Source organism: Portunus trituberculatus, chromosome 38 (genome assembly GCF_017591435.1).
Source record: "Portunus trituberculatus isolate SZX2019 chromosome 38, ASM1759143v1, whole genome shotgun sequence".
Classification (NCBI taxonomy): Eukaryota; Metazoa; Arthropoda; class Malacostraca; order Decapoda; family Portunidae; genus Portunus; species Portunus trituberculatus.
In genome coordinates this window covers 26,824,043-26,838,804 of record NC_059292.1, presented here as the reverse complement: position 1 = coordinate 26,838,804, position 14,762 = coordinate 26,824,043, and the positions used below count along the sequence as shown (strand labels likewise).

General features: G+C 44.0%; 1 protein-coding gene across 1 annotated transcript in view; it reads right to left on the bottom strand.

Moving 5' to 3' along the window:
- The window catches only part of LOC123514709 (protein spire-like), a 237,051-nt gene that overhangs the window by 51,239 nt on the left and 171,050 nt on the right, over positions 1-14,762 (bottom strand).

Here is a 14,762-nt window from a genome sequence, read left to right as displayed (position 1 = left end):
CGCCCGTTAAACTCTGGCCTCTCAGGCTGTCTGGTCTCTGGACGGGTGAGACTCACAGGATGTGGAGCGACATTCCTGGTGCCTCCCTGGTGCTGACTACAACACAGCGCCGAGGGTCTGCTAGCGGTGAGAGTGCGGCCTGGCGGGAGGACATGGTGGGCACGGCGGGCAGGGATGTGGGGCGGTGGGTCAGAGGTGGGCAGCGGAAGAGAGTGAGAAGGGAAGGAACGGCGAGTCACCGGGGGCAGCGACCATCCACTCGACCATCTACTCACCTGAGGTCACCAGGCTGGGGTCCCGCTTGGTGTCCCGCGACAGCTCCACCAGCATGGTCACTGCTTCTCACTGCGCACTGGCTAACAAACAACAAGTCCTGGAGTGCAGAGCGCAACTGCCCACTGTGCCACGGAGCCTAAGTGCCGGGCCCGCGGGTGAGGGTGGCACGCACGACACGGGGGTGCTGGGGCGGGGTGTCTGTGTGTGCGTGGCCGCTCACACTGTGCGACTGACTGCGAGGGACCCACAGTCCGCCTTTCCTCCCGCTACTTTCACGCGCCTCCTGCTCCTCCCCGTCGGGCATGCGCCGCCCTCCCCCCATCTGCCCACGCTCCCTGCCTCTCGTAATACTCTCACGAGCCACATTCCCCAGTCCTCGCTGCCCGCCCCCCACAGGTCCTCGCTCCCCAGGAGCCACACGGGCGTCCCCAAGGCATCCCCACGCGTGATCCTCGACACCTGGGACGCCACATTCCACCCCCACCTTTTCACTACACACCACTAGCCACACCTCTGACCTTACACCTGCACCACTCAATTTCACTACACACCTGCCATTCCACACCTGCGCCAGATACATGATTCCACATTTGCAGGCCCAAACTTTTCACGCATCTCACCTTATTAAAGCCCCGGGCCAACGTCGGAAGCATGAGAGAGAGAGAGAGAGAGAGAGAGAGAGAGAGAGAGAGAGAGAGAGAGAGAGAGAGAGAGAGAGAGAGAGAGAGAGAGAGAGAGAGAGAGAGACACTCGATATCCAAACAGAAATAAAAACAACTATCCATAAAAATAATTTCCACTTGAGATGATACGCACAAAAATTAACATAAACAAATAAATTAAAGAGAAACCACCACCACCACCACCACCACCACCACCACCACCACCACCACCACCACCACCACCACCACCACCACCACCACCAAATAAACCCCAGAAGGAGACACATGCCGGGACTCTCAGAAATCAGAATCAAGACTTGTGTGTGGGGGGGGGAGAGAAAAAGATAAAAACAAAAAAAAAAAAAAAAAAAAAAAAAAAAAACTAGGACCTGCAATACTAGGACTTCAATTATGAGGATCCTGCAGCGGCTAAGGCAGACACTTTGATGACACAAGGGCGGCGTTTCAAAGCGGGTGAATCCTTGTCGTTCTCGCTTTGTTTAGTGTCTTGCGGGACTCTGGGAATTGAGTGTGACGAGTTGTGTTGTGTGATGCCAAGTTGTGGTTTAATATTTGCAGTCAGAGTGAAGTGTTTGTTCTGCTCTGGTTTGTGTGAATGTGTGTTTGCAATATGTGACTATTTACCTATTTCGCTTTTTATCTATCTATCTATCAAGCTATCTATTCATCTACTATCTCTCTCTAACTACCCACCTATTTGTTTATATCTTTCTATTTATCTATCTACTTCTACTTACACATCTACACTGTCAATGTACTTCCATCTACAGACCTATCTATCTATTTACTCATCGTTCTATCCATCTACTTATGTATCTATTCACCTACCTATGTATCTACCTATGTATCATGTAAACAATGTCTCACTCGAAGCTATCAACCCCTTGAGTACCATGACGCGTTTCCATATTCATTTTGCTTACTATTTGGTGATCTTAAATAGCTTCAGAAACTTATGTGGGGGATTAAAATAGTGAATACTCTAGCCATTAATCTTTTGACCTCTACAGACCCTTCCTAATATCAATAAAATGGCCTAATCGCGCACAAATCTCAAAGGTAAACATGCGCCTCGGTACTGAAGGGGTTAACTTATAGAAGAAAAAGAGAGAGAGATAGAAATGTTACGAACTGAACAAAATAATTCGGTTGAAAATAGAAGTGGCCTTTTACAAATTTCTATTTCTGGTTAAATGGACAAAAATCGAGTTCAGGAAGATAAACGAGAGAGAGAGAGAGAGAGAGAGAGAGAGAGAGAGAGAGAGAGAGAGAGAGAGAGAGAGAGAGAGAGACAGAAGCCAACTCAACTCCATGTCCCTCCATGAAAGAAACAACAGAAGAGGATTGTCAAGGAAAGAGTCAAGCTTATGGAGGTCCCAGGGGCGCCTCGGAAATCGCCCCTTCAAAGAGAGAGAGAGAGAGAGAGAGAGAGAGAGAGAGAGAGAGAGAGAGAGTATGGTGCTTGCATGGGGGAGAGGTATCCAATCACAAGGACTGTTGAGCAAGATGAAGCCAACGTTGGCTAGTTAATCGTGCACAGAGAGAGAGAGAGAGAGAGAGAGAGAGAGAGAGAGAGAGAGAGAGAGAGAGAGAGAGAGAGAGAGAGAGAGAGGGCAGGTAGACAGAAAAAGAATAATTTATACATAAACTGAACTTGACCTGACCTGCACTCCTCTCTCTCTCTCTCTCTCTCTCTCTCTCTCTCTCTCTCTCTCTCTCTCGCCCTCATTCCCTCCATACCCTCTCCCCATTGTAGTCATGATGCAACACAGAAACACGCTAAGTTAATCCGACACACTTACTTTATTCTCTCCCAGTTTTCCTTCTTGCTTTCCTTCTTATTATCGTACAATAAAAAAGTACCTCTGTATATCTGTGTGTGTGTACGAGTGTGTGTGTACAGTACGTATGTGTGTGGAGTTTGTATACATCTAGCCACGTTGTGTTTACGATAAAGGCAGGTGTTCGTGTGTGTTCGTATCTTCGTGTGTTTCTTGGCCTTGGAATCCGCAATAGATCAATCAGGTTATGAGGTTACGAAGAAGAGAAGAAATTTTAGACACGAGGGCAAACAGGAGAGAGAGAGAGAGAGAGAGAGAGAGAGAGAGAGAGAGAGAGAGAGAGAGAGAGAGAGAGAGAGAGAGAGAGAGAGAGAGAGAGAGAGAGAGAGAGAGAGAGAGAGAGAGAGAGAGAGAGAGAATATACGAAAACTAAAATTGATTGTGGTAGTTTTTTTTCTATTTTTCCTGCAAACTTTCTTTTTTCACCAACTTTCCCTCCCCATCTCTCTCTCTCTCTCTCTCTCTGTGCTTGACAACCTCATATATTGCTAAGCAGTAACAGATGAGGCGGAAGGAACAAACTCGAGACATAACAGTGCTAAAGAACATCTCTCACACACACACACACACACACACACACACACACACACACACACACACACACACACACACACACACACACACACACACACACACACTACACATACATACATACATACACATACGGGCGATCATTCATGAGTATGTGTCGGTAAACTCGACTGTAAGAAACGAAAATTGACGTCTGACCTGAATCGCAGAGAGAGAGAGAGAGAGAGAGAGAGAGAGAGAGAGAGAGAGAGAGAGAGAGAGAGAGAGAGAGAGAGAGAGAGAGTTAGGAGGGACGATAAAGGGATTACAAGTTTGAGAAGTTGAGGAAATGGAACGATTCTGCAAATTCACCTGTCCTGCTCTTCTCCACACCTGCTCTTTCCCTCCCAAACCTACACCTTTTCCTTCTCCAAACCTTCACATGCTCATTTTCTCCCCATGTACACCTGTTCTTTCTTCTAAAATTACACCTCTTTACTCTCCCAAAACCTACATCTGTTCTTTCCAAACCTACGTGCAACACCTTCTGCTTCCATCCACACACCTGCTCCTTCTTCCAAACCTACACCTGTCTTGCTTCCACCCACACCTGTCAAATTACGTCCAAACTCTGTGGGAAAAAATACGTCCATTTACATAACTTTCCCGTGAGAGAGAGAGAGAGAGAGAGAGAGAGAGAGAGAGAGAGAGAGAGAGAGAGAGAGAGAGAGAGAGAGAGGTATCCCAGCAACGCCTTACAGGTAATATTCACTCTGTCATGTCCAGGTAATTTATGATGAAGTTAATTTAATCTACGTCTATTACATGATCCCCTTGAGAGACAAAAATAACCCTAAAGAGGACACACGCACGCACACGCACACACAAACAAACACACACACACACACACACACACACACACACACACACACACACACACACACACACACACAGATTTACATTTCAGCACATAATCAGATACATTTTTCCTCTCTCTCTCTCTCTCTCTCTCTCTCTCTCTCTCTCTCTCTCTCTCTCTCTCTCTCTCTTCCTTCTTGCTATAGGTACAGCGCCCTACGGACCTGACTCACCTGAGCATTTCATCCATTACTCAGTTAATCAATCCATTAGTCAGTCAGTTCTACGTAGATACTGTTATGTTAATTAGATTGTCCTTCATTGTGATATACACCAAGTACTAAACTAACACTGACTCTACTATTCTCTCTATGATAATCCTAACATTAAGACTAGGATCAGTATTCAGAAAGACCACAAATATGATTAGATTAGTTGGATTTTCAAGATTGTTTTCCCATCTAATAATGTGAAAATCTTATGTTTATCACTAGAACGGTAAAGACACACTTGAAGACACGTGCCACTTTAACTCCATGCTACTGAAGGTGGTCGAGGTGAAGGCAGAAGTGTTTCAGAATGTGTTTCTCTATTCCGTATTGGAGCTCCAGACAGCAAGAGTTATTACGTAATGCACAGCCTCCCACAGGGAAAGTAAGTACATTACCACTGTGAGCTGAATGGACCTGGGGCCTAATTGACTGTGGCTTCCCAGGAGAACGTCAAGAATAGCTCCAGCACCACCACTAGCATCGCCACTAGCACCACCACACACCCACACACTATGAACCCTATTCCTCAACATTACCGAGTCTTATCTGCCCATCTAACAGGCTCTCGTGGACGTGACTGAGGTTTTCAAGGGTGTTTTCATTCCAGTGAGAATTTAAAGGAGTTTTAGTATCATCAGTAAGAAGAAACCCATGAAAGCCAGACTTATCATGTGTGTGGTGTTTGGATATAATCTTGATAATAAAACAAGGTGGTTAGAAATACGAATTATGTATCTCTATTGTACTGTGCTGTATATAGTGCATATTGTTCTGTATAAGACTTTCTACTACTTTCTCTCATCCCTGTTCTGTCCACCATTGTAATGCAAGAGGTAACCAGTATTTTCAATATGAATTCTGGAACCCCTTGCCTGCTTCTGTATTTCCTCCTTTCTATGAACTAAATTCTTTCAAAAGGGAGATGTCAAGACACTTAGCTCTCAATATTCTTTGATTGTGTTTGACTTCGCCTTGAGGATTGGCACTCAAAGGTTTTGTTTGTTGCTGTTGTTGTTGTCCTTGGCAAGTGCCACTTTTCACACACACACACACACACACACACACACACACACACACACACACACACACACACGAAGATACCCTATAAAGATTTTTTCCACCGGCTGGATCAACATAACTTTCAACAAACTCTTGAAATATATTCCTGATGATAAAGATAAAGCCATTCAACAAAACAAGCTGATGTCTCCATTGTACACACTATGCATCCTGTATAACATATTCATGGAGCCAGATGTAAGATTTCAACAGGGACTGGATTATTATGGCTTCAAACTAACTTTTTTCCTATCTGCAGAAAAAAAAAAATATCCACCGCACGTTCCTTACACTCCCACGTTCACTGTACTGTAGTGCGTAATCTTTCCTAAAAATGTTAGACAAGGAGAAAACTTGAGGATGAACTAAATTGATTCCCCACGAAATCTTGCCAATTCAGAAGTCAATGTAAGTTTTTTATCCCTCATTTCCATACCGCATTTTTCTTTCTCTCTCTCTCTCTCTCTCTCTCTCTGCTACAGTTTCATATATACTTGGTTTCGTAACTTAGAGAACACGTTATTAACCTCCTATTCTTTCATTTTCCTCAATATTAATCTACTTTTGTACCTTTTCTATGCATCTATTTAAACCATCTTTTTTTTCTTTCACAGTTTTCCTAATGTTAGTGACGCGTGGCCGTGTATTCAAAGGGTTATTAGAGAGAGGCATGGGTGGGGAGGTGACTTCTACTGCACTATCCTTTGTCTCTACCATAGGTCTACAAACAGTCAGTCACCCGAACACCGATAAGTCTGTAGCTGTTTGTCATCCTCCGTGATCCCATGTAATCCTCTTCCTCCTCCTCCTCTTCTTCTTCCTTCTCCTCCTTCCCCTTTTCCTCCTCCTCTTCCTCCTCCTATTCTACTTTTTTCCCGTGATCCTCCTCCTGATCCGTCAATACCTTCTCCTTCTCCTCCTCCTCCTCCTCTTCCTCCTCTTCCTCATCGTCTTTCTCCTTCCTTCATTCTTCCTTACTTCCTATTCTACGCACGCAGCTTTCCTCTCTCTCTCTCTCTCTCTCTCTCTCTCTCTCTCTCTCTCTCTCCTTCGTATTCCCTTTACTCTCGGTCCTATGTCCTCCACCACCACCACCACTACCACCACCGTCACAACCACCCACGCCCTCGTCGCCCACCACCCCTACCGGATAACCAGCACCGAAGGGAACAACGCCTTTATGCCAAGTGACGTGGGCGGAGGAAGCCTGGGCGGGAGAGCGGGGTGGGCGGATGGGGTGGTGGGGGAAGGTGGTAGGTAGATGAGTGAGTGTTGGAGGGTGGATCGAGAGAGAGAGAGAGAGAGAGAGAGAGAGAGAGAGAGAGAGAGAGAGAGAGAGAGAGAGAGAGAGAGAGAGAGAGAGAGAAGGAAAAATGCAGTTAGCTGGCTCTAACAAAGGATTATGGGTAATTGCTATGGAAAACTTTGGAAGAGAGAGAGAGAGAGAGAGAGAGAGAGAGAGAGAGAGAGAGAGAGAGAGAGAGAGAGAAGAGGGAAGGGGAAGGGTGAATAAGAATCAGAAAGGAGAGGACATGACAAGGCCGCCCCTCACGTTGCCACACACACACACACACACACACACACACACACACACACACACACACACACACACACACACACAGGGATGCGACAGCAGCTGAAGGGGGTCCGCTGTAGGGGGGCAGCGTGCCTCCCAAAATAGCAAACGTTCCAGGGATGAATAGGAAGGGTGAGGGAGGAGGATTAGAAGGATGTAAAGGAGGAGGAGGAGGAGGAGGAGGAGGAGGAGGAGGAGGAGGAGGAGGAGGAGGAGGAGGAGGAGGAGGGAGGATGCTCATCATTCATGTATCACGCTAATTTCCAGCCACCTTATTTATTGTTCACGCCTCAAGGGAGCCACACACCGCCTCATAAAGGTAAAGGAGATATTTTTCTCATTTTAATTTGATTGATATGTATTTTTAGATATGTTTTCGTTCTCTAATCACCTCCGTTCCAATTTCGCAGTTTTCGTCTGGTGGGACTTACGTGGAGGAAACTTTGCCACCGCTGCCACCATTTGAGCTTCGAGTGCCTGCCTGTCTGGCCCGGTGCGTGTCCTGTTACTGCTGATGGTATTACTATAACTGATACTACTGTTGCTAATATCTTTGTAATGAATATATTTTACAAGTATTACCATCACGATTAAGAAGAAGAAGAAGAAGAAGAAGAAGAAGAAGAAGAAGAAGAAGAAGAAGAAGAAGAAGAAGAAGAAGAAGAAGAAGAAGAAGAAGAAGAAGAAGAAGAAGAAGAAGAAGAAGAAGAAGAAGAAGAAGAAGAAGAAGAAGAAGAAGAAGAAGAAGAAGAAGAAGAAGAAGAAGAAGAAGAAGAAGAAGAAGAAGAAGAAGAAGAAGAAGAAGAAGAAGAAGAAGAAGAAGAAGAAGAAGAAGAAGAAGAAGAAGAAGAAGAAGAAGAAGAAGAAGAAGAAGAAGAACAACAACAACAACAACAACAACAACAACAACAACAACAACAACAACAACAACAAGAGAAACCAGAAATGTAATAAAAGTTCAAGCTTATAAACCTAACTAAAAGATTGCAGTAATAGGTATTCTTTTCGTTGCTGTTGTTTTTCGTTGTTGTTGCTGTTGTTGTTTGCTGTAGTCTTCATGAATCCCTTGCTAATGTGTTTTTCGACCAACCTCAAACTTAATTAAACAAGAAGAAAAAACACACTTCCTTTCTGCACACGAGCTCCAGAATGTTTCGTAATGGAAGCCACACACACACACACACACACACACACACACACACACACACACACACACACACACACACACACACACACACACACAAAACATGCACCACAAACTAGATATATATATAAAAAAGCAAAGCTAGATTTTATACAAATATACATACATGCATACATACATACATACATACATACATACATACATAAAATGACTAAAACTAATTGATATCCAACATTCTCTCTCTCTCTCTCTCTCTCTCTCTCTCTCTCTCTCTCTCTCTCTCTTTGGTGTTTGCTCCAACCATGGTTTTGCAACAATTATTACGTTCTATTTCAGTCGTTCATTCCTCATGCGCCATCACCATCGCCACCGCCACCACCATCAATAACACCACCACCACCACCACCACCACCGGCACCAGTCTACACCTCTTCTTTCCACATGACTTAGTAACTTTCTAATTGACCAAGTTCTCTTTAATTTTTTGAAACACTGATTTACGCAAGTTTTTTGAGGAGACTTTGGGAGTGTAAACTTAATAATGACTTATATTATTTGCATTATATAAGAAAGCGTTAGTTGTGAGTATTAAGGAAAGGAACACTTGATACATCATTATTCGAATTGTCAAGCGTTCTCTCACCAGGACTGTTTATAAAGGCCACATAGATAATAAATCGGGTTCCTGCGGGGTTTCTAGCTAATAGCAATGTAGAGTTCTCATTAACCTCATCAATACTAAGATGCATTTTTACCTTGAGATTTGTGTATAATTAGACCATTTTATTGACATTAAGGAAGGGTCTATGGAGGTCAGAGGATTAATGGCCACAGTCTTCACTATTTCAATCTCCCTCATAAATTTCTGAAGCTGTATAAAATCACCAAATAGTAAGCAGAATTAGTATAGAAACGAGTCATGGTACTCAAGGGATTAAGATATCACTTGAATCATGTACACCCTTCAAAATGCTAATAACATCCACGAGAGCCTGCTAAGTATGACATAAAAGAATACAGCCGTCTGGAAGTTAGTAGCAATGTCAAGTATGTACACCTTATTAAGTACGTACACCTCTCCAGACTAATTACCTTTCAAATACTGATAAACACACCTGAGAGAGCATCAAGGTTAAAGAGGTACGACATGAAGGCATTCACTGGTTACCTTGAAAAAGGGAAGTTAAAGTGAGGTTGAATATTTTGATTTTGCTTCTGGTGGTAAGTGAAAAGAAAAGTTCAGATAAATAGATTTAAAGTTGAAAATGAAAGAGAAGTGTCTGAATATGCAGCAGTGAGTTTAAATCCGGCTTGGATATTACACTTTGGCAATTGAAAATTTAAAAAGTGAAACACACACACACACACACACACACACACACACACACACACGTTTTTTGTGTTGCCCAGAGCTAAATTAATAAACTCAATTGATACAGACAAAAACTTAATTACTCGGCATGAACCACTTTACTGTTTTGAGAGAGAGAGAGAGAGAGAGAGAGAGAGAGAGAGAGAGAGAGAGAGAGAGAGAGAGAGCATTTCCTGTCAAGAGGATGGAAAGAAGGAAAAAATACGAGTTTCTTAATAAACTTTAGGCTTTGTTAGGTCAGCCACCCGCCCTGGCAGATCAATGCAGTGCTGTGACAAAGGCTTCACTTCACAGAGGTTCTTGGCCTGACAGCGACACTCCGCACCCACGCACTCCCACCTCCCACCAACACACAAGAGGAGGAGGAGGCTGTGCTGCTCCTTCCACGGTGCTAATTGACTCAAGCGTGAAGATATGAGGGTATGAAGACGCTTGTGCCCTTAAAGACTCATTTATAAAGATGAAGGTCTCTTGCGAACGTTCTATTACCGTATTATGCTCAGAAGAACTTCATTGGTGAATTAGGTTAAGCTTCGTTTGGGTACAGTTGGCTAGTTCACGTAAGGTTAATTTAGGTTAGGTTTGTCTAGGTTACTTAATAAGTTCTGGGTTTTCTAAGTTAGGTTTGCTTATGACTTCATTTTCGTTTGGTGAAGTTGATGAAGTTACGTTTGGTAAGGTTAAATTAAATTATATAGATAAGGTTATGAGAAATTTATATCGTCTGGAATTTTTCTTGGTAATAGAATTTTCTTTAGAGGTGAACATAATAACCTATGAAAATGATGGAAGCTGCAAGAGGCCTTCAGGATAATAAGTGGTAGTCCCTGTAAAAAACGTGCTCTTCTATTTCCTCTTATCCTCACTTAAATTTTTTTCTGATGTTCTTTTAAATCTCTCTATGGACACGGCACTAATAACCTCATCGCTGGGTCTTTCATTCCTCTAACAAGCGGTGTCTCTCGTCGGCAAAGGATACTCATCCCCTCAGGAAAAGTGCACTCTCAATTTGCTTTCAGAGTTCTATCAGCAAAGGAAGAGCAAAGACAGCCTGAAGTGTGAGAACGATACTTTTGCTTTTCTGCGCCGTTTATAGTTACAAGCACCTCAATGACACCCAATCTTCGCTACCATCTAACATCCAAAGCAACCATTCGCTTATTACGCCTCTTCCTACATCCACCTCCCTTCCCTTCGCCTTATTAAGTATTCCACTGATCCAACTCCATCCTTCCTCATCTATGACACTCGCTGGATGTGTCACCTTGCCGTCCACACTCCCATAAGACACGCATCCTCCAACCTATCGCTTGTCAGTCCCCTCAAGACACCAGGCAGCTCTCCATTACATCACTGCTATTAACACCACGCTATACTGTTGCTATCTCTGCTACTCCTGCTCCTCCACTCTCTGTATAATTGCCATGCAGGTGCGAAGCTTAACCCAAGGCCGCCAAGTTCCTCTAAGTGAGATGACTGGACGTATAAGTAGAGCAATACGCTTTACACCGTCGCCCGCCCACCCATCCTTGACACACATCACTGGGCTACGCATAGGTGAGTGCCGGGTACAGAACTAGACAGTGGTAGTGGTGGTGGTGGTGGTGGTTTAATGAAAGGCCGTATACTGACAATTCTAGCTTATCATAACATTACCTTCCCATATAATCCAAGTATGATGAGACTCTGGCCTAGGAAGCAAAAAAAGGGTATAAAACAAAAGTCCACTAAACATATCGTAGCATCATTACTTCTGCTCCTCCTACTTCGAAGTTTCGTGAGAGAAACACCGTAGAGTGACACGTGTCTTTGCAAGGACCATACGTGTAACTACAGCTCATAACAAGCAAGCAGCCACACTAACACGAGTCGCAGGAGACAGGCAGACACAACACCGCTCACGTAACACAAAGAAGCGGCTTAATACAGAGCAAGTAATTAGGTTTGACAGACACAGAGAGGGACGGGGAGAGAAAAGACCTTCATTCCCAGCAGTGCCGCCTACACACAGTTGCCCGTAACAAAAAACGAGGTGAAAATAGAAAAGGTTTTGCTGTCATTAGACGAAGATTTTTCTTATGTTCATTGTGAGTGGAGCTGGAGTCCTGAGGCGACACCCGGAGCCTCTTCCTCCTCCTCTTCATCCTCCTACCTCTTGTTCCTCCTCTTCCTCTTGATACCTCTTGCTTTTTCTACGTGTCTATTCCTCCTCCTACGTCTTCTTTCTACTTTTCTTACTACCTCTTACATTTCCACATGCCTCCTCATCCTACATCTTGCTCTTCCTACATTCTCCTTCCACGTACCTATTTCATTTTTCTCCTACCACATCAGCCCTTCTATTTAATTCTCCTCCTACCTCTTCTTCCTCCTCCTTCTTCCTGCGTCACTTGGTCAGGAGAGTAGTGAGGAGGAGGCCGCTACTATATAGACCTTGAGGGCAAATGTTCTCTAAAGAAAGGAAAGGAAATGAAAAGAAAGGAAGGTAAGTTGTGTACCATCCTTAATTTCCATGCTGGAGTTTAAAGCGCATAGTTCCTCACTTTTCCTCAGTGTTAGTTGTGTTTTTTTCTATGAGTCCTGTACTGCGTCTCAGCCATCCACCTCTCGAGGGAGACACGCCTCCTCTATAGACACCAACCCTTCCATTGTTTTCTGCCCGCCCTCTCACATCTATCTTTTCATCTCTGCCCCTCCTTCCCTATACACAGAACCATCTCCTTTACTTCATTCTCTTTATATTTGGTCTTCTTTTATCTGTATCTTTATCTTAATATCCCTCTGGAACTACCATCTCTCTCTCTCTCTCTCTCTCTCTCTCTCTCTCTCTCTCTCTCTCAAAGCATCTCCCACTTCACATCATGTATACGCACAATTCCATCCCTCTTCTCCTCTTCCTCTCCTACTTGACACACATTTAAGAGACCTTCCGTCACTGTTTTATTGTAATTGTCATGTATCTTCTCTCGTCTCACCTCCCTCGTCTCGCCTCGTCTCTTCTCGCAGAACTACAACTCATGCGTCTGTAAATGAGTTCTTCTTGTCTCCTATGCACTCCCTTGTGTTTATATCCTATCATTGTTGACTCTCTTTCATGTTTATTGCCTCCTCTCTTACCTCTTCCTTCAGGAGTGTATCGTCTTTCAGCTCTTGTGGCGCTATATTCGGCCGCCGCCCCCACTCTCCCTCCAACACCTAACACTCCGCAGCCCTCGCCTCTATTCCTAGCCCAGGCTCCACCTTCTCTACCTCCTACATCTCCAGTATTCTAGCTATCCCATTTTCGCCCCGTGCAGTTCCAGCTTTCCCTCTCGCTCTGCATGTCTGTTTTCAACTTAGTGATGAGTATGGTTTCTCCTATACACGCACACACGCTCACGCAAACACGCAAACACTCAAACGCACACACACACACACACACACACACACACACACACACACACACACACACACACACACACACACACACACACACACACTTAAAAAATGTAAATCGCAAAATACTTTTACTTCTACGCTCAGACACACATGAAAAATAAAAAAAAAACATGACACAATTCCACAAACATGGCCAAACCCATGCAAGGACACACACACACACACACACACACACACACACACACACACACACACACACACACACACACACACACACACACACACACACACACACACACACCTCACAATCGGCACAAGGGCAAAACAGAACAAGATTCTCAGTATACGATAAAAAAAAAAAAACAGCTGAGAGAGAGGGAGAGAGAGAGAGAGAGAGAGAGAGAGAGAGAGAGAGAGAGAGAGAGAGAGAGAGAGAGAGAGAGAGAGAGAGAGAAAACAAGACCTAGGATCGCATTTAGAGCTATACTCACTCGTCAGGCTCAGAGAAGAGGTAAGGAGGGCGGCGGTGGGGAAGGTGTTAGGTGGTGCATGAGTGTGCGAGAAAACAGCCTCGTGATCCATTTTAAAGAATAAGACGCTTTTACACGGTATCAAGGGATGCGATAGGGAGGAAAGGGGGTGGGTGGGGGACTTAAGTAACGAGAAGCGACTAGAGGGGAGGGGTAAAGGATTCAAGGCCGATATAATGGTTGTAGTAAAGGGTTTAACTTGAAAAGGGGAATTTAGTTTTAGAATGGTGGTGGTGGTGGTGGTGGTGGTGGTGGTGGTGGTGAAATGTAAATATTATACTTCAGTCAGCCCAGTACAGGAAAAAAAAATATATGGACCTTGCTTAATTAGAACATTGGAAAAAAAAAAAAAACCAGATCATTAGTGGAATATTTACATTTCTGATTTCCCTTCGATACTTTGTTTTCCTTCTCCTCCTCCTCCTCCTCCTCCTCCTCCTTTAGCGTATCCCTCCTGCCTTTATCCACTTTTTCGTCTCTTCTTCCTTTCCCACCCTCCCTATGCACTTTTTATCTCTTTCCCCTCCTTGCCTCTCCCTCTCCCTCCTCGTCCCGCCCTCTTCTCCCCAGCGCCCTCCAATCTACACCTCCTCGTCAAGGCTCTTCGTTTTTTCCCAGTTTCTCATTATTCTCCCAAGAGTCTTTTTGAAACACACGTAAATATTTGCTGGTAAAAACACAGAGTGGAATAAAACGAGAGAGAGAGAGAGAGAGAGAGAGAGAGAGAGAGAGAGAGAGAGAGAGAGAGAGAGAGAGAGAGTCAAGGAAAAACAAATATGCGTGAAACTAAGGAATAAATATACGATGAAAAGGAAAAAGAAAAAAACAAGCGTAGGATATGAAAAATTTTAAATATCTTACCTACTAAATTCGGTACAAACACAAATTTTTATACTAAACTGAACTCTGGCTGAAAATAAACGCGTCCTCCAACACACGCGCTAAAAATAAAACACTGAAAAAAAAGGACGATAAGGAGAGAGAGAGAGAGAGAGAGAGAGAGAGAGAGAGAGAGAGAGAGAGAGAGAAAAAAAACAAGTATTCTCGTAAAGTGAAGAGTGGGCATCGACTGGGAAGTGTAGCATGTAGAGCATAGAAAACGAGATGAGGGAGGTACAGTGCCACATGCTGCCACACGAAAGACATGACAGAACAGAGATAAAGGACAAAAAGGTAGGAAATGCTAAATAACACTACACGCTGCCACACGAAAGACAAGAGACAGAACAGAGATTAAAGACAAAACAGTAGGAAATGCTGAAT